This window comes from Rhinatrema bivittatum, chromosome 3 (genome assembly GCF_901001135.1).
Source record: "Rhinatrema bivittatum chromosome 3, aRhiBiv1.1, whole genome shotgun sequence".
Lineage (NCBI taxonomy): Eukaryota > Metazoa > Chordata > Amphibia > Gymnophiona > Rhinatrematidae > Rhinatrema > Rhinatrema bivittatum.
In genome coordinates, this window is record NC_042617.1 from 213,956,531 (window position 1) to 213,980,367 (window position 23,837).

Consider the following 23,837-nt stretch of genomic DNA (forward strand, 5'->3'; position numbering starts at 1 on the left):
GAAAATAGGTAATATTCCTTTCAGAAAAAGGTCTGAGGTAATAAGTGGCTACAGACTATCCTCTTCAAACAGAATAATGTGGATTTGGTACACTACATGACTAGAAAACTCTAAAAATTTCTTCTGCTCAATTGCACTTGCTTGCCAGAGAAAAGACGAATCTGGTCTTTTCTATTTGGACCCATAAATGATAAATTACAGTGCCTTATAAAAATCTTCACACCCTTGTGTACAAAACAAAATGCATTTTTCACTTTCATCATGAAAGATCAATTATAGAAATACTGTAAATGTAATCAGGGAAAAAAAGTGTAAAAAGTCTTGACTACATATAGCTTCACGTCCTTTGTCATAGCAAAATCCACTAGAGAAATATCTCAATTTCTAAACGTATAGCCTTCTAAAACACTGAAAGTTCTCTCATGCAGTCAGTATTTGGCGGATCTCTTGGAGTCTACATATTGGAAGAAATTTCCAAAGAGGCAAACTTACGTTAACAGAAAATATACATCATAGCACTAATATAAACAACCCCAAACTGCTCAAAAACTGTATACAAACAAGAGGAACAAGTGTGAATGAAAAATATTAAACCTACTTTTTTAAATGAGCAGGTCCAACTGGATCTGTGTAAACAGGCTCAATTTTCTTATTATGCTTTTGTGCATATTCATTGAGTAACGTGATATATCTGCTTGGATTAAGTAATGATGATGGGTGCAATGCTCCTTGTAATGGCGATACTGTCCCTGCAGCTGTAGAAGCATATTCATTCTACAAAATGAAAACAGTTTTTAAAAACATTTAGTTTATTTTTTTGCATCTTTTAGTAAAGTTCACAGAATTCAGTTTATAGCGACACAAGAGCAGAGATATACATGCCAAACGTCATTAATATGGAAACATAAAGAAATTGGAAAGCAGTACTAAAGATAAATAGAGAAACATTATATTGTAATGTACTTTCTGAATACATTTCTGGAAATTAGAGCTCACTAAATTAATATACTTAGTGGGGTAGATTTTCAAAGGGTTAAGCGAACCCCCGAAAACCTATCCCAAACCACCCCCCCCTGGTGCGCTGAGCCTATCTTGCATAGGCTGCTGGCGCGCGCAAAGCCATGGGACGCACGTAAGTCCCGGGGCTTTCCTGGGGGGGCGTGTTGTGGCCGGCGAGTCATCGGGGGGCGTGTTTTGGGGGGCGTGTCGCGGCAGGCACGTCATCGGGGGCGTTCCGGGGGAGTCGCCCTGGCCTCCGGACCAGCCCCGGACCGGACCATGGCGTGCCGGCGGCCGGCCCAGCACGCGCAAGTTACGCTTGCCTCGGGCAGTCGTAACTTGTGCAACAAAGGTAGTGGGTGGAGGGAAAGGAGGCAGGCTGCGCGGCTTGGCGCGCGCAGGCTGCCGATTTTGGGCAGCCTTGCGCGCTCCGACCCGGATTTTAACAGTACGCACGCGCGCAGTTTTATAAAATCTGCCCCTTAGTGAATTATTAAAGGAGTTACGTGTGTAAAATTATATACACACATAAATAGTCTGTACTCGAGTACATGTTATTTTATAAACATCAAAAATATGTGCATGCGAAAGTGAAAATGTGCACATTTACACACGTAAAAAAGGGGTGTTCCAAGATGAGGCGAATTATGCGAATAAGTTGCTTTTTTAATGAGAATTATGCTCATACATTTGGCAACTTATTCATGCAATTTTACACCTATTAATTATTTTACGCAATTGATATCAGATTCATATGTTATCAAGTAGTGGTTGGGCAGAAAATCTGGGTGAACTAGAGGGAGTTCAAGCTGAAGAACTAGGATGACATGGATAAGGACTGGGTGAACTGATGGAGGAATTAGAAAACTAGTGATTTCAATTATGTGCAAATATTTTAAAATATACTGACAACATCTATAAATCGTTTTGCATGAGCAAGCTGTATATTTTTTCACATGTAAAGTATATGCATGTATGTTTCTAAAATAGGTAGCAAAAATACGTGCTTTCAATGCATTGCACATAACCAGACATACACAGATTTTATACTATGTGTATATCTGATACGCACAGGTCTATTGTAGACTTCTATACATCCACACGCATATATGGGATTACACTGAGTTTTTTTAAAATGTATCCTCATACCTTTTATTAAACTTCTAAATATATCTGCGGAGGTACTATATCCAGTTATCGTATTATGTTATTGTACAACTATGTTCTTTATCTGTGAAGTTGCTATGTTTGTATAGCACAGTTGTTATTCATTGTTGTGCAATATGACAAAAACCCAATAAAGATATTGGAAAAAAAAACTTCTAAAATATTCCAAAATGGTATAACTACCTACCTTCACAATTCTGCTCTTGCCATGGATTGTCAATTGACAATCAGAATAAACAGCTGAAGACAGTCAATTTGGATTAATGTGGCTGATTGGTTCCTTTGACCTAAAATTCTACATCTACACAGATGACAGTCAGCTCCTTCTAACTATGGACTCTGACCAGTCAACAGCTACTTTTAGGCTCCATACCGCCTTAAGAGGTGACAGGAGGGTTTGTAGGTGTCTGCAAAGATGTCCACGGGTATTTCAAACTCTTTCAAAGGGGATGGGTTTTGACGCATACTGCCCTTTAAAAACGATGGCGGCCCCATGCAAAGTGGGCTGCCATTGCGCATTTTTGTGGCCTCTGCCATATTCTTGTTTAACACAAGATTTTCCATGATAATATCGCAGCTATATCAATGCAATATTTTGTCAGGGAGGGACAAAATATTCCAGAACCACCCCACCCACAATATTTTGCCCCCCTGCGATAAAATATCACAACTTAATAAATTTCCCCCTTAGTATGACATCTAAATGACAGGTAAGGGCAGGTAATTGTATGTACATGATGCTCACAATTTTGCATGAAATAGTTCAACTGTTTAAATTTTCTGCCCATCTACAGCTTCTGATACAGTGACTTGAATGAAATGCAAACATCCAGTACATCATGTACACTTCTATGATGAATAAAACAACAAAATTGATTTGTGATCTCTGGACTGCAATTCCCGCACTCAAAAAATCAGTTCCATACACTGTCAAGGAGCAGCAGCATGCTTGCAAAAGAGATAAGGCTGTTACTAAGGCATGGACTACTAAGATATATTTATAAAATGGTTGAAAGAAATCAAGCATTTCAATTTGCCACAGACTAATATTTGACCATGATGAAAATCATTTACTGTAGTCACATTACAATGTTAAAGTAGCTTGAACAATGCTTCAAGACATCTGAGGGTAATTTTCAAAGGCAATTCCACAGAGAACTGCAGAAAACACTCCTTATAAAAATACTGCGAGTAGGTTTACCCAGACTGATTGGAGGTGTTCCTGAAGGCACATAGATTGTGTTTGAAATCTTATAAATAAATGTTTAATCAATAATACAAAGAAAAATACCTTTGCACAGAATCATCACAAGAGTTTTAAACATCCAAATAAATTGAAATAACAGAAATATGCCATTTGAGAATCTTTCTCCATTATATCGTTCAACAAAACGAGGGGAGTAGGAAAAAGAAAAGAGGAGTAAAGAACATTAATTAAAAAGGAAAAAGTATTAACACATGCATTTACCTAGTTCAACTTTACAAATGGACAAATTAGCTTAAAGCTCTAGGATGGTAGGTGCACATTCCCAGTCCTTCCATCTAAGAAAAACCTAAGTTGCACTGGGAGGGAAAAAAAAACCCCAAAACAATCTGCATTTAACTTCACTTTATATTTACAAGAGTATCTGATAAGGAAGGACACACTTAAAGCCTGAATTTCTTGGCTCATTCTTTTCTGTGTAACTCTAGCCAGGTCTGGATAGATCTTGATGTGTTCTCCCAAAAATGTGTCATTAATATGTTGAACTTTTTTTTTCAGGCACATAGATTTTCCTGAAAAATGTGTGCGCACATAATAGCAGGTGCAGTTGGTAGGATAATTTTCAAAGCAAATTTATGCTCTTACACATATTTTTAAAACCTAATTTAGGTGATTTGTTTCAAAATTATTCCCATAATGTCTAGCTTTTCTTACACTTAAAATAAGACTTTTTAAAATAAAGTAAAAAGTATTGAAAGTAAACATTTTATTTTTAAAAGCAAAATCTGAGGAGGTTTTTTTGACAAAGAAACTTTTTTTTTTTTTATAAATGCAGTAGCACTTTCCAGATGAGCACTGCAGGATTTTCGTGAACTTCCAGATGATAAAGGTATAAATCCACCACAGATCAACATACAATTGTTTTAGTTACTTGACTGGTTATGACTTTTTCCTTTGAATATGCAGTTCACTCACCATGCTTTCAAGAGTAGTATGTTATTTTGCAAGTTTTTCCAAGAACAATGAGTCACTTTGTTTTTTGCTTGTATTTGATTTGATCTTCAGCAACTCTTGTCATTCAGAACAATTCCACAGATAAACCTAAAGCAAATAAAATATGGAGACAATGAAAACACTCAAAATGTTGCAAACCTGGTTCAAGAATTTACTCAAATATTTATTTGGTTTTCTAGATGTAATTTGTCTGTCAACCCAGTGATGTAAGAATTCTATAGTGAATCACTCATCCAACAGAATATGACAGTATCTTTCAAACTTGCATGCAGGCACACTTTGGCGCATGTGCATCAGCGCACACCCAGATAAGTGGCCATTTTATAACTTGCACGCACATAAAATAACCTAGCCGTGCGCACAGGTGTGCCTAGGCATGCAAACCCTGATTCTACCACGAAAGTCAGGGTATTTTATAATGGGCGCGTATCCACACCATTGCTAGCTTCCCCAGTTCATCGAACAGTTCGCCCAATTAAGAGCTAGGTATTCCAAACCCCCTCGTTTAATAACCTGCACTCCCCCAGTTACCCCACACCCTTTAAACCTGGAATAAAAAATTTATTTATTTATTTATTTATTTACTCGGCAGTTGACTTGGACATGCACCGGGACACGTACGTATTTACACACAAATCTCTTGGCTGTGCCCCAAAACGCTCACCCCCACCCAGACCACACCCCTTTTTGAAATCAAGCGAGATGTGCACGCAGTCAGAGATACGCTCATCTGGGCAGCTTTTAAAATTCGGTGGGTGAAAGCAAGCCCGACTTGTACAAGCATCTCCCAATTTTGGCATGTGTCAACCTTTAAAATTCACCTTTTAAGGAGCCTATGCATAAAAATTGCACTAAATAAAAGTTATCATCTGTGTGCTAAAAAAATGAACATGCAATTTAAAATGGAGAAATTATTTACCTGATAATTTGTTTTCCTTAGTGTAGACAGATGGACTCAGGATCAATGGGTATAGTGTACTCCTGATAGCAGTTGGAGATGGATCAGATTTCAATCTGACGTCAGCACTAGTACATATACTGCTGCAGGAAGTGCAGCTCTTCAGTATTCTCCTCGAAAAGCATTGTGGATATATGTGTGACTGACTAATTTGATAACTTGTGTAACTTCATAATTTGAATAACTCTTAACTTTATAACTTGGTTAAATTGATTAACTTGAATCGGTTGAATTGGCTATAGCTGGAGACTGCCAGTACCCTCAACCGGGAAACGTGGACACCCAGTAGGGTGAGTGCCCTAGATGAAGGAAAGCATGGCTTACCCTTGATTCCCTTGCTCTCAGAGCTGTCCCCCGAGGCTTTCATGAGTAACGGCAGCCGTGGGTGGGATGCTGAGTCCATCCATCTACACTAAACGAAATTATCAGGTAAGTAATTTCTCCATTTCCTAGCGTGTAGCAGAGGGACACAGGACCAATGGGATGTATAAAAGCTACTCCTGAACTAGGTGGGAGGCTGCCTGTGACCCACTTAGTACTGCCCTTGCGAATGCTGTGTCCTCCCGAGCCTGAACATCCAGGCGGTAAAACCTGGAGAAGGTATGAATGGAGGACCATGTTGCCGCCCTGCAGATCTCGGCGGGTGACAGCATCTTGGTTTCTGCCCAGGACACTGCCTGGGCCATAGTAGAATGGGCCTTGATTTGTAGAGGCTGCGGCTTGCCTGCGTCTACGTAGGCCGCCTTGATGACTTCCTTGATCCAGCGGGCTATGGTTGCTCGTGAGGCCGCTTCCCCTTGCTTCTTCCCGCTGTGAAGGACGAACAGGTGGTCTGTCTTTCGTATGGATTCTGACATTTCCAGATATCTGGCCAGGAGTCTGCTGATGTTGAGGTGGCAAAGACTTTGGGCCTCTTCTGAATTCTTATGTTCATCTGGCGATGGTAGTGAGATGGTCTGGTTAAGGTGGAAGTGAGATATCACTTTGGGGAGAAACGAGGGAACCATGCGCAACTGGATGGTTCCAGGGGTGAGCCTGAGGAACGGCTCACGACAGGACAGTGCTTGTAGCTTGGATATGCGATGGGCTGAACAGACTGCCAGCAGGAAAGCTATTTCCAATGTTAACAGTCGGAGAGACAAGCCTCGGAGGGGTCTGAACGAGGCTCTTGCTAAGAAATCCAGGACCAGATTGAGGTTCCAAACAGGTACCAGCCACTTTAGGGGTGGTCGGATGTGTTTAACTCTTTTCAGGAAGCGGGAGACATCCGGGTGAGAGGCTATGCTCTTGGCGCTGTAGCATGATAATGCTGCCACCTGTACCTTGATGGAGTTGAGGGACAATCCCTTCTGTAGGCCGTTTTGTAGGAATTCCAAGATCGCGAGCCTCGCACCAGGCTTCGAATACTCTCCACACCTTTACGTATGTTAGAGATGTGGAGAATTTGTGTGCTTGGAGTAGGATGTCGATTACAGCTCCCGAGTATCCGTTCTTTCTCAGGCGAGCCCTCTCAATGGCCAGACCGTAAAAGAGAATCGAGCTGAGTCCTCGTGGAGGATCGGTCCCTGTTGGAGCAGGTCTCTGTGTGGAGGCAGTGGCAGGGGGTTTCCTGTCAGTAATCTCCGCATGTCTGTGTACCATGGTCTTCTTGGCCAGTCCGGGGCCACAAGAAGTACCTGTCCCCTGTGTAGACTTATCTTGTGAATGATAGCGCTTAGTAGGGGCCACTGTGGGAAGGCCATGTCTGAACCAGGGTATCGATGCCTTGGGACTGAGACTCCCGTCTGCGGCTGAAGTAACTGGGCACTTGGGGGTTGGACCAGTTTGCCAGAAAGTCCATGGTTGGTGTTCCCCAACTGTTCACTATCAGTTGGAACGCTGTGGTCGACAGCTTCCATTCTCCTGGGTCTAGACTTTCTCTGCTGAGGTAATCCGCCGTGATGTTGTCTTTCCCGGCGATGTGGACGGCCGAGATCTCCTGGAGGTTCCCTTCCGCCCACAACATTAGGGGGTCTATTTCCAGGGACACCTGTTGGTTTCTGGTTCCTCCCTGACGGTTGATGTATGCCACTGTTGTGGCATTGTCCAACATTACCCTGACCGCTTTGTTTCGGAGTCTGTGACCAAACCGTAGGCAGGCTAGTCTGACTGCCCTGGCTTCTAAGCGATTGATGTTCCACCCAGACTCTTCTGCGTTCCACTACCTTGGGCGGTTAGCTCTTCGCAGTGTGCTCCCCATCCTCGTAGGCTGGCATCCGTGGTGAGCAGGATCCAGGTCGGTGAGGATTCTGAACCGTTACTTGTTCCCTGGCTCAGGTGGCCTTCCTGTAACCACCACCGTACCTGGGTTTGGACTTTGCCCGGGAGCGGTAGACGTACGGTGTAGTTCTGAGATAGTGGGCTCCATCGCGATAGGAGTGAGCGCTGTAAGGGCCTCAAATGAGCTCGTGCTCATGGCACTACTTCCAGCGTGGATGCCATGAGACCGAGAACTTGTAGGTAATCCCATGCTGTGGGGCGATGTTCGCTCAGCAGGATTCGTAACTGGAGTGTCAGGTGACCTTGTCTTCCCTGGTGTCAAATCAGACTCCTAAGTATTCGAGGGTCTGTGAGGGTTGCAGACAGCTCTTGTTTGTGTTGATCACCCATCCGAGACTCTCCAGTAGGGTCTGGACTCTGCTGGTTTCCTGGCGACTTTCCTCTGGGGATTTCGCCCTGATCAACCAATCATCTAGGTAATGGTGTACGAGGATTGCTTCCTTCCTCAGTGTTGCCGCCGCCACCACCACTATTATCTTGGTGAACATCCGGGGTGCTGTGGCTAACCTGAAGGGTAATGCCCGGAACTGGTAGTAACGGTTCAGAATTTTGAAGCGAAGGAAGAGCTGATCTTCTTCATGGATCGGAATGTGTAGATAGGCTTCCGACAGATCCAGGGATGTGAGGAATTCTCCCGGTTGTATCGCCCTTATTACGGAGCAAGGGTTTCCATGTGGAAGTGGGGGATCCTCAGGTGGCGGTTGACTGACTTGAGGTCCAGGATGGGCCTGAACGTTCCCTCTTTCTTGGGGACGATGGAATAGTGTCCAATATTTATTTGTTGCGGAGGCACTGGGGTTATGGCCTCTAGGGCCAGTAATCTGGTCAGAGTCACCTCCACTGCCACCCTCTTGGAGGGGTGGTGGCAGGGGGAGTCCACAAACTTGTCCAGAGGGGTTCGGAGGAAGCCTAGATAGTACCCCTCTCGAATGATGGTTAGGACCCACTTGTCCGAAGTTATCCCCACCCACCTTTGGTAGAATAGGGCAAGTCTGCCCCCTATGGCTTCTTCCTTTGGACGGGTCAGCTGATTCTCATTGTGGGGTGCGGCGGGAGCCGGGGCCCGAGCCGGTTCCCCTTTTGTTGTGCTTGTTCCGAAAGGACTGGTTCCTGCCTGCAGGACGAGGCGAATGATAAAAGTTTTTGTATGGATTGAAGCGCTGCGAACCTCTGCCCCTGGAAGATCGGGGGAAGGGTCATTGGTGTTTCTTATTTCTGTCCTCCGGTAGTCGCGGCAATGGGGACTTGCCCTATTTGTTAGCCAGTTTCTCTAGTTCGCTACCGAACAGGAGGGATCCCTTGAAGGGCATCCTTGTGAGTCGCGTTTTGGAAGATGCGTCGGCCGACCAGCTTCGGAGCCAGAGTTGCCTCCTGGCTGCCACAGCTGATGACACTCCTCTCGCCGCTGTGCGCACCAGATCGGAAGCAGCATCCGCAAGGAATGATACTGCTGGTTCCATGGCTTCCCCCAGGGGTGTTGCTCCTGGTCTGTGATAGGCAGGCACTTGTCACCACGGTGCAGCAGGCCCCTATTTGTAGGGACATAGCAGCGACATAGAAGTGATATAGAAACATAGAAGTGACGGCAGAAGAAGACCAACGGCCCATCCAGTCTGCCCAGCAAGCTACGCAGTTTATCCATTTTTTTTTCCCCTTTTTTTCCCTCCCAACCGTCTCTATTGGCTTCCAGCACCCTCCGGCCCCAATTCCCTTCCACCCTTCCACCAATGCAGAGAGCAGCGCCATCCTAGTGAACATCCAGCTCAATCAGGGGTAGCAACTGCCGCAACCAGCAGGCCACACCCCTGCCCCTTACCCACCCCTGTTTTGTTTGCTTGTTTGTTTTTTGAGATGGCAGCCCTCCATCCTTCCGCTCCGTGAAGGTGGAACACCAACCACTGGCCACTGGCATCCCACTCCGTGAATGCCTCTGTGGCTACTGCCGCTCCGTGCAGTGTTTTGTTGCATGAAAGTGGAACACCAACTACTGGCCACTGGCATCCCGCTCCGTGAATACCTCAGTGGCTACTGCCGCTCCGTGAAGTGTTTTGCTGCCTGAAGGTGGAACACCAACTACTGGCCACTGGCATCCCGTTCCGTGAATGCCTCAGTGGCTACTGCCGCTCCGTGCAGTGTTTGCTGCCTCCTCTCTATTTATGCCCATCAAACATCAAAGGATTGTTTTAGGATGTATTCCAGAAGTCGGTCATGAGCATCTTTGAGCGCTGCACCTCCCTCCACTGGGATGGTGTTGTACTTCGAGACCACGCAGACCATGGCATCCACTTTTGGGCATGTCAGAAGGTCTTTGGCCGCCGGGTCCAGAGGGTACATGGCTGCCATAGCCCTCCATTCCAGGTCAATTAGTTGCTGGACGGCCTGTAACAAAGGGAAATGGCAGGAAGTCTGGCGGAGTCCCTCTAGCAGGGATTCGTCTTAGGTTCCCCTGAAGCGCTTGTGCCCGGAATAGCAAGCTCCTTCAGGCTGTAGGTGACCAGGTTTGGGAGCATGTCCTTGGTGAAGAAGCGTCTCATGGTCCGGTGAGGCTCTGTCCCCGGGGGGAGTTCCCCCTCATCTAGGGGCTCTGATTCCTCTTCAGAGTTATCCGTGTCCCCGTAGGTGGGACATCCGGGCGGTGGAAACATTTGTCTGGGTCTAGAGAGGCCTGGGACATGAAGGTCTTCTGGTGGAGGCTGTGGCTGTTTTGCCGGAGGCTCTGTCTGCATGTGAATGAAGGCCTTTAAAGAATTCCACACATGAGATGGATGCTGGGTCCAAGCTAGGGGGCGCTTAGTCCCTGGGGGACTTCATTTGAGGGAGAGTCTCGCTGGAATTTGCTAGGTCCAGGGTGCTCATTGAGGAGCTAGTACTCGGCCCTAGGTGAGACTGGCCCTGGGCTGGATCTCCCAGGGCCTCCTTATTTATTTATTTAAAGTTTCTGTATACCGACATTCGTTAAGAAAACATCACATCGGTTTCCATAGAACAATAAGTATCCAACAGGGCTTTACAGTGAAACTCATAATAGAAACTGGGTAGAGGGGTGGGTGGGGGGGTGGAGGGAGCGGGAAACCAAGGTTATGCTGTACAAATAGGTAAACGCAAAACATAGTTAAATACAAGTATAGATTTTGCACAATAAAATACTAGAAGGGGAGAGTTAAGAAAAGGAGTTTTCGGTCATGGACCTAGGGGGCGAGGGGAGGGGCAGGGGGTGGAGGAGGGGTGATGTAGAGTAGGAGTGATAAGAAGAGGGGGCTCATGCTTAGGATCGTGTGAACAGCCAGGTCTTGAGGTTCTGTCTGAATTTCTTAGTGCAGGTTTCAAGGCGTAGGTGGGTGGGCATAGAGTTCCATAAGGAGGGTCCAGTTTGGTGGCTGTTAGATGGAAGAGTTTGGGGGAAGGTGTGTGAATGTTTGCGGTGTAGGGTGTTCTGGTGGGTCTGGAGGAGGAACGGATGTGTAAACAGTCTGAGAACCAGAGCATGCCTGGATTGTGGATGGCTTTGTGAATAAGGGAGAGGGTTTTAAATTGAATTCTGGCTGTGATGGGGAGCCAATGAAGTTGTTTGAGAATATTTTTTTTATTTATTTTATTTATTTCGGTTTTTTATATACCGGCATTCGAGACCGCAGTCACATCATGCTGGTTCACATAAAACAAGGAGTGCATAATAAACATAAACTCTCAAGTGTACATGCCTCGTTTAATTTGTATATAAGTTCCTTTGCATACTTAACCCTAACTTGAATGCAAAAAGTTGTAATTCTGCTGTTGACTCTCTCTTCCTTTGTATTTTGTATATTACCCAGTTAGCCCCTCCCTTGTTCATTGTAATTTCCTTTCTCAGTTGACTGTAAACCGACATGATGTGTCCTACGAATGCCGGTATAAAAAAGTGTTAAAATAAAATAAATAAACTAGAACAGTGGAGCGGAAAAGGCAGTTACATGTAACAGGGTGACTAGAACTTGGCGAAGAAGGAAGAAAAGGACAGGTTACTAATTAATAATGGCTAATGATAGTAGAGATAGTTAACAATGGTGTAAATGAAGATGAGTGTTGAAGTTGAGGTGTTATAGGTGTGTGAGGTGAATAGGTGTGATGTGTTCTTTTCTGTGGGTGCCTGTTAATATTGCACTGGATGCACAGGGCGTTGGCCTCTTCATTTTGTGCGGCTCTGAAATAGCATGCTGGGCAGAGGCCTTGAGCCTTGATCTCAGTTTCCGGTGGTGGCATGGGTATAGGCGCGTAAATCTTTAAGCGCTTAAGTGCGTCGAAGATGTGCGTGCGGGTTGTGTGCGCGCAGGTGTGTGCCCGGCCCAGTAAGCGCGTGCTGCGCGCGTATCTTATGCGCACGGCCCTTGTGTGTGTAACTTTATGCACGCGGCTCTTGTGCATGTATCTTATGCGCACATGTAATTTTGTGCGCCTAGAGAGCCTTGTGCGCCCAGGTCGAAGCGGCGGACAGAGCGGCAAATAGGGCCAAGATGGCGACGGCGACCACGCGGGCAATATGGCGACCACTTCGGAGGGTCTCCATGTGGGGGGGAATCTAACCGGGGCCTGGCCCTGCTAGGGCGGATCAACCCGGCGGCACTGGTCCCAGCCGGCGACCTGTGCGACTCCTCGAACCTCGGAGACCAGAGTCTATGCTGAAGATTTCTACCTTACCTTGTCTTCAGCATTTCCCGGTTTCGTTCCCCCGGCTGCGGGGGGAGAGGGCAAATACCTTCACCGCCACGCTCGAGGGTGCACCCGCTGCCTCTCAGCCGCACCCTAGATCGGGGGCTAGGTCCTCGCTGCGAATCAGCCGCCGGACCGGGGCTTACCTCCGAGGGACCACGGAAATCACCTCGGGAATTCTCAACTGGGGGAGGGACCCGAGGGTATCACCGCAGGAGAGCGGGGCTCGTCTGTAGAAGTAGGTTTTCTTCCGAATTTGGGTGTTCTCCGTTGAATTTGTTCTAACGCTGTGAGAGCGTGCAGATAGTCCCTAACTGCTATGGAGATGGAAAATACTGAAGAGCTGCACTTCCTGCAGGGGTATATGTACTAGGGCTGATGTCAGACTGAAATCTGATCCGTCTCCAACTGCTATCAGGAGTACTCTATACCCATTGGTCCTGAGTCCATCCTTTTATGGGATGACATACTAGGAAATGTCAGTTAACAAATGATGCAAACAGATTTATTGTATGCACACTAAAAAATGTTTAGTATAACAGGGATTAAAAGGAGCTGGACAAGTTCCTTAAAGAAAAGTCCATAAGTAATTAGCCAGGTAGACTTGGGAACACCATTGCTTATGCCTGGAAGTGAGCAGCAGGGAATGGATCTACTCTTTGGAATTTCCTGGGTACCTGTGGGCGTAACTAAGAAGAACTGAGTTAGCCAAATAAGTTATCCGGCTATCTCTGATCTTAAAGTCTTGTCATCCCATAAAAGGATACACTCACCACATCCAAATGGGCTCAGAAAGGCAGACACATCACACCCAGAGAAACAGCACATTCAGACAAAGAGAGGCATAGGCACACTCGGACAAACACAGAGTAACATATACATACCACATCCAGACACAAGGACACATCACAATGACAAAAGCAGAAAGAAAGATGTAGAGAAACACAGATATCCCAGACACAGACACTGCACACCTAGAGACACAGAGACAGATACTCCATACCAATCCACACAGAAACACACACTATAGTCAAAGAGAGACACAGATACCCCATAACCAGACAGGGATTTGAAAACAAAGAGTGCAGCAATAATATAAGAAAAACAGAAATGACAGCAGAAAAGAACCAAACAGTCCGGCCAGTCTGCCCAGCAAATTTATGGTAGTATCTGCTGCTCCATTCAAGTCATCCCCATTTCACTTTCCCAGATCATCAAAGTTAGGGCCCTTGTTGGTTGCTGTTTGAATCCAATTCCCCTTTACTTCTTGCCACTGAAGCAGAGAGCAATGTTGGAGTTGCATCAAAAGTATCAGGCTTATTGCCAAACCAGAAAGTTACTCCCATGCATTCTTTTCTTTGTTTCCATCCTCTAGCCTTTAAGGATCCACAATATTTATACCTTGCTCCTTTGAAATCTTTCACTGTTTTTGTCTTCACCACTTCCTCCGGAAGGGCATTACAGGCAGCCACCACCCTTTCTGTGAAGAAATATTTCCTAACGTTGGTTGAGTCTTCCTATAGTTTTGTGACCCCTAGTTCTACTTACTTCTTTCCAATAGAAAAGGTTTGTTGTTGATTGTGCATCATTAAAACCTTTCAGGTATCTGAAGGTCTGTATCATATCTCTCCTGCACCTCCTCTCCTCCAGGGTATATATATTTAGGTCCTTCAACCTCTTCTCATAAGTCATTTGATGGTGATCGCCCACCATTTTGGTTGCCCTTCTCTGGACTACCTCTATCCTGTCTCTATCCCTTTTGAGATACAGTCTCCAGAACTGAACACAGTACTCCACATGAGGCCTCACCAAGGACCTGTACAAGGGGATTATCACCTCCTTTTTCTTACTGGTTATTCCTCTCTATGAAGCCCAGCATTCTTCTGGCTTTAGCAACCACCTTGTCACATTGCTTCGCCATCTTTAAATCACTAGACACTATCACCCCAGGGTCCCTCTCTTGCTCCATGCACAACAGTCCTTCACCCCCATCACATACAGTTCTTTTGGATTACCACACTCCAGATGCATGATTCTGCACTTCTTGGCATTGAATCCCAGCTGCCATATCTTCATCCACTGTTCAAGCTTCCTTAAATTTATTTTATTTATATTTATTTATTTTTATTTTTTATATACCGAAATTCTTGTAAGGATACAAATCAATCCGGTTTACATAAAACTAGGATGCCAACGGGCTTAAGGAAAGCCAAAGGTTTACATGAAACAGTTTAAACAGAACGCTTCCATAGAACAATGAGGAGGTAACTCTCTTTGGGTAATATAGGACAGACCCAGGGCTATGATTAAATTGACTTAAAACGATTAAGAAATATACAATACAAAATAAATAAATTAAATTAAAATGAATCCAAATAATAAATAGAATAGAATGAGTACAACTACAGTTGTAACTATTATACATCGAAGGAAGATGTTGCAAATATGAAACAGAATAGTTACAGGTTAAATGTTTAAATTATACAGTATTTAAATATACAAATATACGGAGAAGGAGGCTGAATAAAGTTTGACAAATGAACAAAGTAGTGGAGAGAAACGCATGAGGCAGGGGAGTAAACAAGATATCAAAATGAAGTAAGTGAAGTAATAGTAATAAATCAAGTCTTATTTTCTCTACTCCTTACGGCATGTCCACTCTGTTGCAGATCTTAGTATCATTTGCAAATAGAAAAACTTTACTTTCTATCCCTTACGCAATGTCGCTCACAAAGATATTGAACAGAACTGGACCCAACACCATTCCTTGTGACACTCCACTTAACACTGTTTTCTCTTCAGTGTAGTTTCCATTTACCATTACACGCTGTCTTCTATCCGTCAACGAGTTTGTAATCCATGCTACCACCTTGGCGTTCACTCCCAAACTTCTCATTTTATTCACAAGCCTCCTATGCGGTACCGAATCAAAAGCTTTGCTGAAATCCAAGTAGATCACATCGAGCGCTCTTCCTCAATCCAATTCTTTAATCACTCAATCAAAAAAATCAGATTTGTCCTCAGGACCTTCCCCTAGTGAATCCATGCTCCCTTGGGTCCAGCAATCCTCCTGACTGTAGACAGTTCACTATCCTTTCCCTCAGCAGATTCTGAATTAGTGATGGATTCGGTCAAACGCGCCAAGGCGGCGGTATCTGTCTCCAACTATGACCATTGGTCTACCTGGTGGGAACAACTGGTAAACTGGCTCACATCCTTAGGGGAAATTGGCAGGGGTATCTTGTGGTTTGCTCTGGTCCTTCTTATGGTTGTGTTAGTAGTGTGTATGTGTTTGTCTACCTGTTTATTGTTTATGGGCCCAAACAACGTCTCCTATCACCTTGAACACGATCAACATCCAGGGGTCAAGTATGTCACAGAACCTCTATGCTTCCCTTGATACAGCAGCTTCCCTTGAAAGGGACCTCCTCAGGATGAGTCATGTTGATAATGACGGGTAAGATCAGAGTACGCCCTCTGACAACCTAAGACAGTCGCATGGCCCTGATGGTGATGATTGTCCCAATCATCAAGAGGGAAATGAGGATTTAGGTTATTTGTCAATTGCTGCTTTAAGAAAACTGCCCCATGTTGACTAATAATTGACATAAAAAGGTCATGGTCAGCCCAGAGACAGAGAAACAGAGGCTGTGCAATAGTGTGGAAAAGAATGGCATGAGACTGCAGAGTGAATGTGAGATAAGAAGGTGCCAATATGGGAAGCTACAAGAACAAAAAGATATCTAAGAGGCGCATGAAGGAAAAGTACCAGCAAATGTAGGGGATGAGAGAGGGGAGGAGGGAAACATGTGGGAGTCATGTTTAACAGTGTATAAAAGACTAATGCAAATTCAAAACGATGAATTAACTGGCATTGCTCAGAAAGCAGTTCATTCTGTAAACTGTTTACTCCCTTGAGGAAACACAATCTTGTTTCCTTCGGTTTCCGCTATCAAGTTTTGTATGTATAAAAAAAACAAACCTGCCAGTGATTATAGATCTCTAAGCTACTTAATAAATGTTATGTTTTGAAACTGAAAAGCTGTTTCATCACTGGATTTGTGCCCTGTCTGGGGAGGAAACCAGGCAGGGATAAGTTTCAGTATTAACAAGGTGATGAGGGCCACGTGGCATGAGTGTATGTGTGAGTGCAGAATGACAGCGCATAGAAGGGTCTGTGATGTGTGAATTGGAGCCTGAATGAGGGTGTGTGTGACAGAGGGATTTTGTAAGGATATGTGTGTGTGTGAGAGGGAGCCCATGTGAAGGAGTGTGTGTGTGTGTGCAACAGAGATAAGAAGCCTGTGCGAGGGAGTCTGTGTGTGTGAGATAGAGAGCGAGAGAGAGAGATGGAGCCTGTGTGAGAGTATGTGGGGGTGTATGCATGAGACAGGGAGCCTGTGTGAGGGTGTGTGTGGTGTGAGAGAAGGACAGACCGAGCCTGTGTGAGGGGGTATATGTGCAAGAGATAGGAAACCTGTGGAAGAGGGTGTGTGTGCGCATGTGTGAAAGAGAGGGACAGAGTGAGCCTGTGTGAGGGGTGCTGGAGAGAGTGAGTCTATGTGAGACAGGGACAGAGGGAGCCCTTGTGAGGAGTATGTGTGTGTGTGTGTGTGTGTGAGGGTCAGTTGAGCCTGTGTATGGGGTTATGTGTGTGAGAGGCACAGATTAAGCCTGTGTGAGGGGCTTTTGAGAGAGAGGTCAAACTCTGGGAGTGGAGAAATGATAGAGAGTGGAGGGGTTAAGAGCCTGAGAGGGCAGAATGAAAGGGGTCTGGCCAGGGGAGTAGGGAGAGAGATTGGAAGAGTGCACTTCTAGGGGAATTCTGCTCAAAATATTTAAGACTGCATCTTTGGGTAATAACTTTTCTGCATTACATTTTAAGTGAATTACTCAAAGACTGATGTATATTGTGTTATTTTAACCAATATAAAATTTTCAGAATTTTGCAGAATTTTAAAATTGTTTGTTTGGAATCCCCCCAGGAAAACTCTATGATCTCCTCTCTTCTTACATCCAGATAGATCCCTTACCTTCCTTCTTCCCCAGACCCAATGTAAGAGAATAGTTGGGGGCAGAGTTGGAAGCAGTTTGCATGCCCCCCCCCCAACCAAAAAGGCATTCCGCTGCTCCTCCCTACAAGTAACCCCCTCCATAGTCTCTCACAAACTCCACCAAACAATTCCCATGGCCCTCTCTTTCCTGTTCATCTTCTCCTAGTCGATGATGCAGGCACCACCCTGTCTTCTTTCTGCATTGCATGGCTCTCACATAGTGTGAGCTGCATGATGCAAAAAAACACCTGTGCTGTTCTCAAAGTCTTGAAGAACAGTATGGGAGTTTGGGTATCACGCAGCTCACATTCTGGAAATTACACTGTGCAGGAAGAAGAAAGCTATTCCAGGATGGCAATTAGGGAAGTAGGAGTGGTTTCTTTTTCATTACTACCCTTTTACACTTTTTGGGAGAATTGGAAAATTTTGGCCAAAAAATAAATATCATGCCACAAAATAAATGTGCCATTCCAGAAGCACATAAATGTATGCAGGGCATTTGATCAATAGAGATTTGTTAAAAAAATAAAAAGTTGATCCTGCCCTTTATATTTTTCATTTTAATTGTTAAAGATCTAGAAGAAAGACAAGATAAGGGAGATATGATGGAGACATTTAAATATCTCCAAGGTTTCCATGCAAAGGAGGCAAGCCTCTTTCAAAAGAAAGGAGGTTCTAGAATAGTAGTTCTCAACCTTTTTTCTATCAGGGCACACCTGAGAGATTAAGCACACATGCATGACACATTGAACACATGACTATCATGGGACTTATATAAACATATACTCTGCATCCACAGAAGTTTCCCTAACAATGCTTCCTAACAATGAGTGCAGAGCAGAACTAAGACATTTCCCTGTACAACTCACCATACAAAAAAGATATTCTGATTCTGGTGACGTCTCAATAACAACATCACAAACTCCCTCTACTACCAGGTACACTGTAAAATAATACAAAACCTGGAAACAAACAAACAAACCCCACTCTGTACATGTTTATCAAACCTGCCATACTGAAGCAGCACTAACTCCACGAAATAAAAGGGAGCAGTTCACCACCAATGCAATATCATATTGAGAAAATACAACAAATAAGACTGATACAAATCCCTGCTTGCTAGTAAAGCACCTCATCTCAGTCACACACACATACAGAATAGACAGACCTACCTTCACCTAATTTAGAATAAAATTCCTCAAATTACAATTGCAGAAACAAAAACTGGAATGGAAACCCCAAGAAGACCTGTATGCAGTGCAAAACTGGAGAACTAGAAACAGAAATATATTTCCTCCTACATTAAACAAAGTTCAAAGATAGAAGAAATGCATATTCTCAAAACAGACATATGGCCCTTGTACCCAGTCACTCCCCTCCATGCCCCCATTACCCCTCATTTCTCCCAACTACTCAATCATCCTTTCACATGCTCATATCCCTGTCCAACATTTCTGACACCCTCCATCGCTTCACCCTCTTCCCTGTGCCTCCTCAACTCTCCCTACCCTTCCCTCTCCCCTACCCAGCATACCTCTGACCACCTCTTTCCCACCCCTTCCTGCATCCCCTGACCTCCCTTCTCCCCAACCCAGCAGGCCCCACACCTCCATCTCTCCTCCCTGCCCAGCACCCCAGCCCTTTTCCATCATCTCTCCCTACCCAGCAACCCCAACCTCCTTTTCCCCACCCTCCCTACCCAGCAACCCCAACCTCCTTTTCCCCACCCTTTCTTACCCAGCAGATGCCTGATTCCCTATCTGCCAAGGCCTTCCTGCCCAGCACCATTTCCCCATCCTCCTGGTTCCCAGCCAGCATAAGCCTTCAGTCCAATCCAGAGTCTCCCTCCCACTTTACCAGCAGCAGTTGGGGAGAGCAAGAAGCACTGAGGAGAGGAAGAAGATGAGGCAGCAGAAGTCAGAAGTGGATCTACAGAGCACGCATCTTTCTTCCTCATGCTCCTGCTTTCATGTCCAGGCTCCATGGGGCAAAGAGAGAATCAGCAGCCTCACTGCCAAGCCAGGCAGAGGAAGATAGTTGGTGTCCTGCCAGGCCCATATGAACAAGAGTTGGTGATATCTCACACTGATATGAGTGAAAGAGAAGGGAATAACCTCCCACTGGGTCAGGAAAAGAAGGAAGCAAAAGCAGCTTCCTCTCATACCCAATAAAGGAGAAATCAGCCAACTCCTTTCCACACAGATAAGGAAAGAGCAGCCTTCTGCTGTGTTTGCGACACACCTTACGAGATCTCACGACACACTAGTGTGTCCCAACACACCTGTTGAGAAACACTGCTCTACAACAAGGAGAGTGAAAGGGGGTAGACTCATGAGTAATCTTAGGAAATATTTTTTTACAGAGAGGATAGAAGATGCTTGGAACAGCCTCCCAGTGGATGTGTTGGAGACAAAATACATTTCTGACTTCAAGAAAGCACAGGATAAACACAGAGGAGCCAATGCAATAAAGTGTGCTCAGCCTATTGCACAGGTTTTTTTGCAGTTGGACGCACCTTTTGGATGTGCTAGACTAGCTCCCGATGCATCACATGTAAACTATATGTAAATTAGGCTATTAGTTATTACACACACACACACACACACCCCGATGCAGAAAATCGCTGGGCGCCCAACGCACACTTTTTAATGGGGCAAATTTAACTCCAGCCCCAGAGCTGGCATTAAATCAATCCACAACTCAAGGGCTTAGAAGAAATTTTTAAAAAGTGTCCTGTGTGGTTGCTACCTTTATTCTTAAACACCTATTGCTTGCAGTGTTTAAGAATAAAGGTATGTTATACGGCTTGATGAAAAAAAATTCTGGCTCCAGGCCGATTTCGCCCCTTGCTATTGTGCGTATATATATTGGGCTTCCAGAAATCAACCTGAAGCAGGATAACATGTATGCTCATATTGAGCACTCATTGCAATTGTGGGCGCAGTCATGTCTCCTGGGTGCCCAATGAATTTGAGCATTAGGGACACATAATTCATCCCTAGGAGCCGATGCAATATTAGTCGCGGAAAGCGAGCGCTGAATTTTCAGCACCCACTTTCTTAACGCACGCGCCTGCAAGGAGGCGCCATGCAATATGCAACCTTAGCGCCTCCTTCCTAACACGACCCCACGGTTACCGGCAGTCTGCCGGTTATGAAAACCAACAAAGAGCATATCGGCGTCAGTCTTCAAAGCGGCCGGCAAAGGGTTTTTTTTTTTTTTTTTTTTAACTTATAAAAAAGTACAGAAAAGCATTTTTTTCTGCTTTTCTATACTTTTTTTCAGTGCGCTCAGCTATTAACGCCTGCTCCAGGCAGCGTTAATAGCTGAGCGAAAAATGTGCGTCTGAGACATGAGGCATTTGCATGCGATGAGCGCTAACTCATTCACTTCGCATCGGAAGTGCGTTAAATAGGCGCTAATCCTCCTATTGCATTAGGGGGTGGATTAGCACCTATTTAACCCGCGTTTGACAACGGGTTAAACAGTGCGCTTGGCTGAGCACACTGTATCGCATCGGTCCCCTAGTGTGACCTTTTTAATGCAGCAGCTCATTAAAATAGAGCATCGGATGCCAAAGAGATATGGCTGTGCATGCGTTAGGAAAACAGGCACTCAATACAAGTCCCCATTTTAACACGTCTTGTGCACTGGCCCTAGAGGATCTCTGAGGGAGTGATGGGAATTGTAAACTTAAATTAGTTGAGAGGATGGGCAGACTAGATAGGCCATTGTTGCGCCCAGTCGCAGACGGCTGCAACCTCTGTTGCTTGCCTCCTTTTTCCCTGCACCAGTGATTCTGGGGAAGATGGCGACCTCTGCCTCCACACGCCAACCTCCCCAGGACGGCATGGGCGATCCCATCCGCCATCTTGAGTCAGAGTTCCAATAAGGAGTAGAAGAATTCTCCAGGCAGGAAGGCCCTCCGAGAAGCGGATAGCCGTAACGCGACAAGGCCCCCGAGAAGCGGGTACCTAAAGCGTTCAAGTCAGGAACTCAGCAATCAATAGTGAGAAGCGAAGCGTCTCCGAGGTAGTGGAATTCAGCAGGAAGGAAGTCCTTGCTAACTCGTAGGAAGCAAAGTCCGAAGGGCTTAAATACACTGGAGGGTGACGTCATGCGGAGGGGACGCCCCCCCCCCCGAGGCCTCTCTTATTCATGTCATGGTGGGAACCTCGGGGGCGTCCCCCTCCGCATGACGTCACTCGCCAGTGAATTTAAGCCCTTCGGACTTTGCTTCCTACGAGTTAGCAAGGACTTCCTTCCTGCTGAATTCCACTAACTCGGAGACGCTTCGCTTCTCACTATTGATTCCTGAGTTCCTGACTTGAACGCTTTAGGTACCCGCTCCTCGGGGGCCTTGTCGCGTTACGGCTATCTGCTCCTCGGAGGGCCTTCCTGCCTGGAGAATCCTTCTACTCCTAACTGGAACTTGACCTTGTTCAGCCTTGTGAGTACGCTCCTCTGCTACCATCTCTTGCTGACGGAACCTCCGGCGTATCCCACGCTTTGGGCCACTACCGAGCCTCGCTGCAGCATATCACATTCTTCACTTCGGAGTGAGTACCTACATCTACCCAGCTCTACTGACTTTCTACACCTCTCCTCACCTACTGCACAGATTCTCGGTGTACCCCGCTCTGCGGGCCACTACCGGATCTACTATTTAAGAGGTATCATCTTGAGGAGAATCTCCCCGGCGTACCCTGCTCTGCGGGCCACTACCGAGGACATCATCAGGGGCAACATCTCCACTACGAGCTGTATCCTACACTTCTCCATTGCTGTATAATAAAACATCACTTCTCTCTATGTCCTTCACTGCTGAGGCCACGCCTATCGTGGAGAGTCCTCACAGGGCTCCTTCCTGTGGGTGGAGTCAGCTCTCATCACGATCCAGGGTTCAGAACCATACCAAAATCTAACAGCCATATGGTCTGTTGCATGTTTCTATTCCAAATAGCCACCTCCTTCAAGGCCCAAACATCATATCTCCTGATACTGACATTCCTTGAAGACAGTGGTGGGACATCAACTGCTTTAAAATATGACCAAGCCAATATGTACACCTCCACAAATGGTAAATAAAGGTCAAGCCACAGTATGATTGCATCAAGGTCCTTATGATTAAGAAAAACAGAGGAAAATTAAAATAATCTTGAAATATAAGACTTTTGAAGTTGATATAGCAAAACATTCTGACTTGACAAGAAACTCAGAGACCTAAGTTTATTAACTCATTATGAGCCACAAAAATTATAGTCGCCTTCTGATCACCCATGGAACTTTCCCTCCCTTCAACCCCCCCCCCTTTTCCAGTATCACTGGAATGCCTTTTATATTTCACTTATATTAGAATGTCATGTTTTGCTCATTGTAGTCTGACCTTAGGAAGGGCGTATTAAATCAAAAAGTAAAAAAATTTAGTCCAATTAAAATGTAACAACACCTTACTTGTCTTATTTATTTATTTATTTATTTAACAATTTTATATACCGGCATTCGTAGGACACATCATGTCGGTTCACAATTAACTGAGAAAGGAATTACAATGAACGAGGATAGAGAGTGATTAACGATATTACAATGAACTAGGAACAAGGATAGAGAGAGTCAACGAGCAGGGATACAACTTTGTAAAAGAACTGGATGAAGATTATCCATGTTAAGAGTAGATATGCATCAGGATGTTAAGGATGCATGTACACTTAAGAACTTAACATATGAACTTATTTACAGTATTAATGTTAAATGCAGGGGCAGGGAGAGGGGAGAGGGGGAGCGAGGAGGGGAAAGAGAGAGGGGTAGGGGTATAGGAGATCGTTAAGGCAATGGCACTTTCAAGGAAGGCTTTTGTTAAACTTTTGTTTCTATAGACAAGAACTGAATTTTTAACTATAGGCTTTGCAGCTGACAGGAGTATTAATGAAGTCGTGCAAATAACGGGTGCCCCCCGGGAACTTTCCCTTTCCCTCTCCGTACCCTGCAGACCGGCTACACCCACATAAACCTCTGACCCTCCTTGGCTACACTGCCAAGGAACTGGTGCAACCGCACCCTCGCGACAATTAAAAGACGTGGCTTTAAAACATAAAAACAGTGGAAAGCTTATGCTCAATGCTCACGCGCGAGATTGTGGACCGAGCTGCTTACCTACTTATTCTCGCTGTCTCTACGGCCAACCATCTGCAGCTGGGACCGGGGCTCGCGCTGCCCTCCGCCGCCGCTTGCTCGCGCCAGACCACGCCTACTTCCCTGGAGTCCGCAGTTTCGATTCCTCTGACTAGGAGGGACGAGACTGGGGTACAACTTACTTTCGTTTTCCCACTCCGGGAGTTGCTCGGCTGTCTACGTGATGGGAGGAGACGTCGTCGAATTGAAAATAACGTGGTTGATGAGCATTTACGTGAAATACTTGTTCATGTTAGGAATATGG

At 45.3% G+C, this 23,837-nt stretch overlaps 1 long non-coding RNA gene across 1 annotated transcript; it reads right to left on the minus strand.

The window, feature by feature from the left end:
• Positions 1–749: 749 nt before the first annotated feature.
• On the minus strand, positions 750–23,837 carry LOC115088726. The gene is made up of 3 exons (XR_003855840.1): positions 23,555–23,837; positions 4,346–4,471; positions 750–774 (listed from the first exon to the last, which is right to left on the minus strand). It is a non-coding gene; the product is annotated as an uncharacterized LOC115088726 (long non-coding RNA).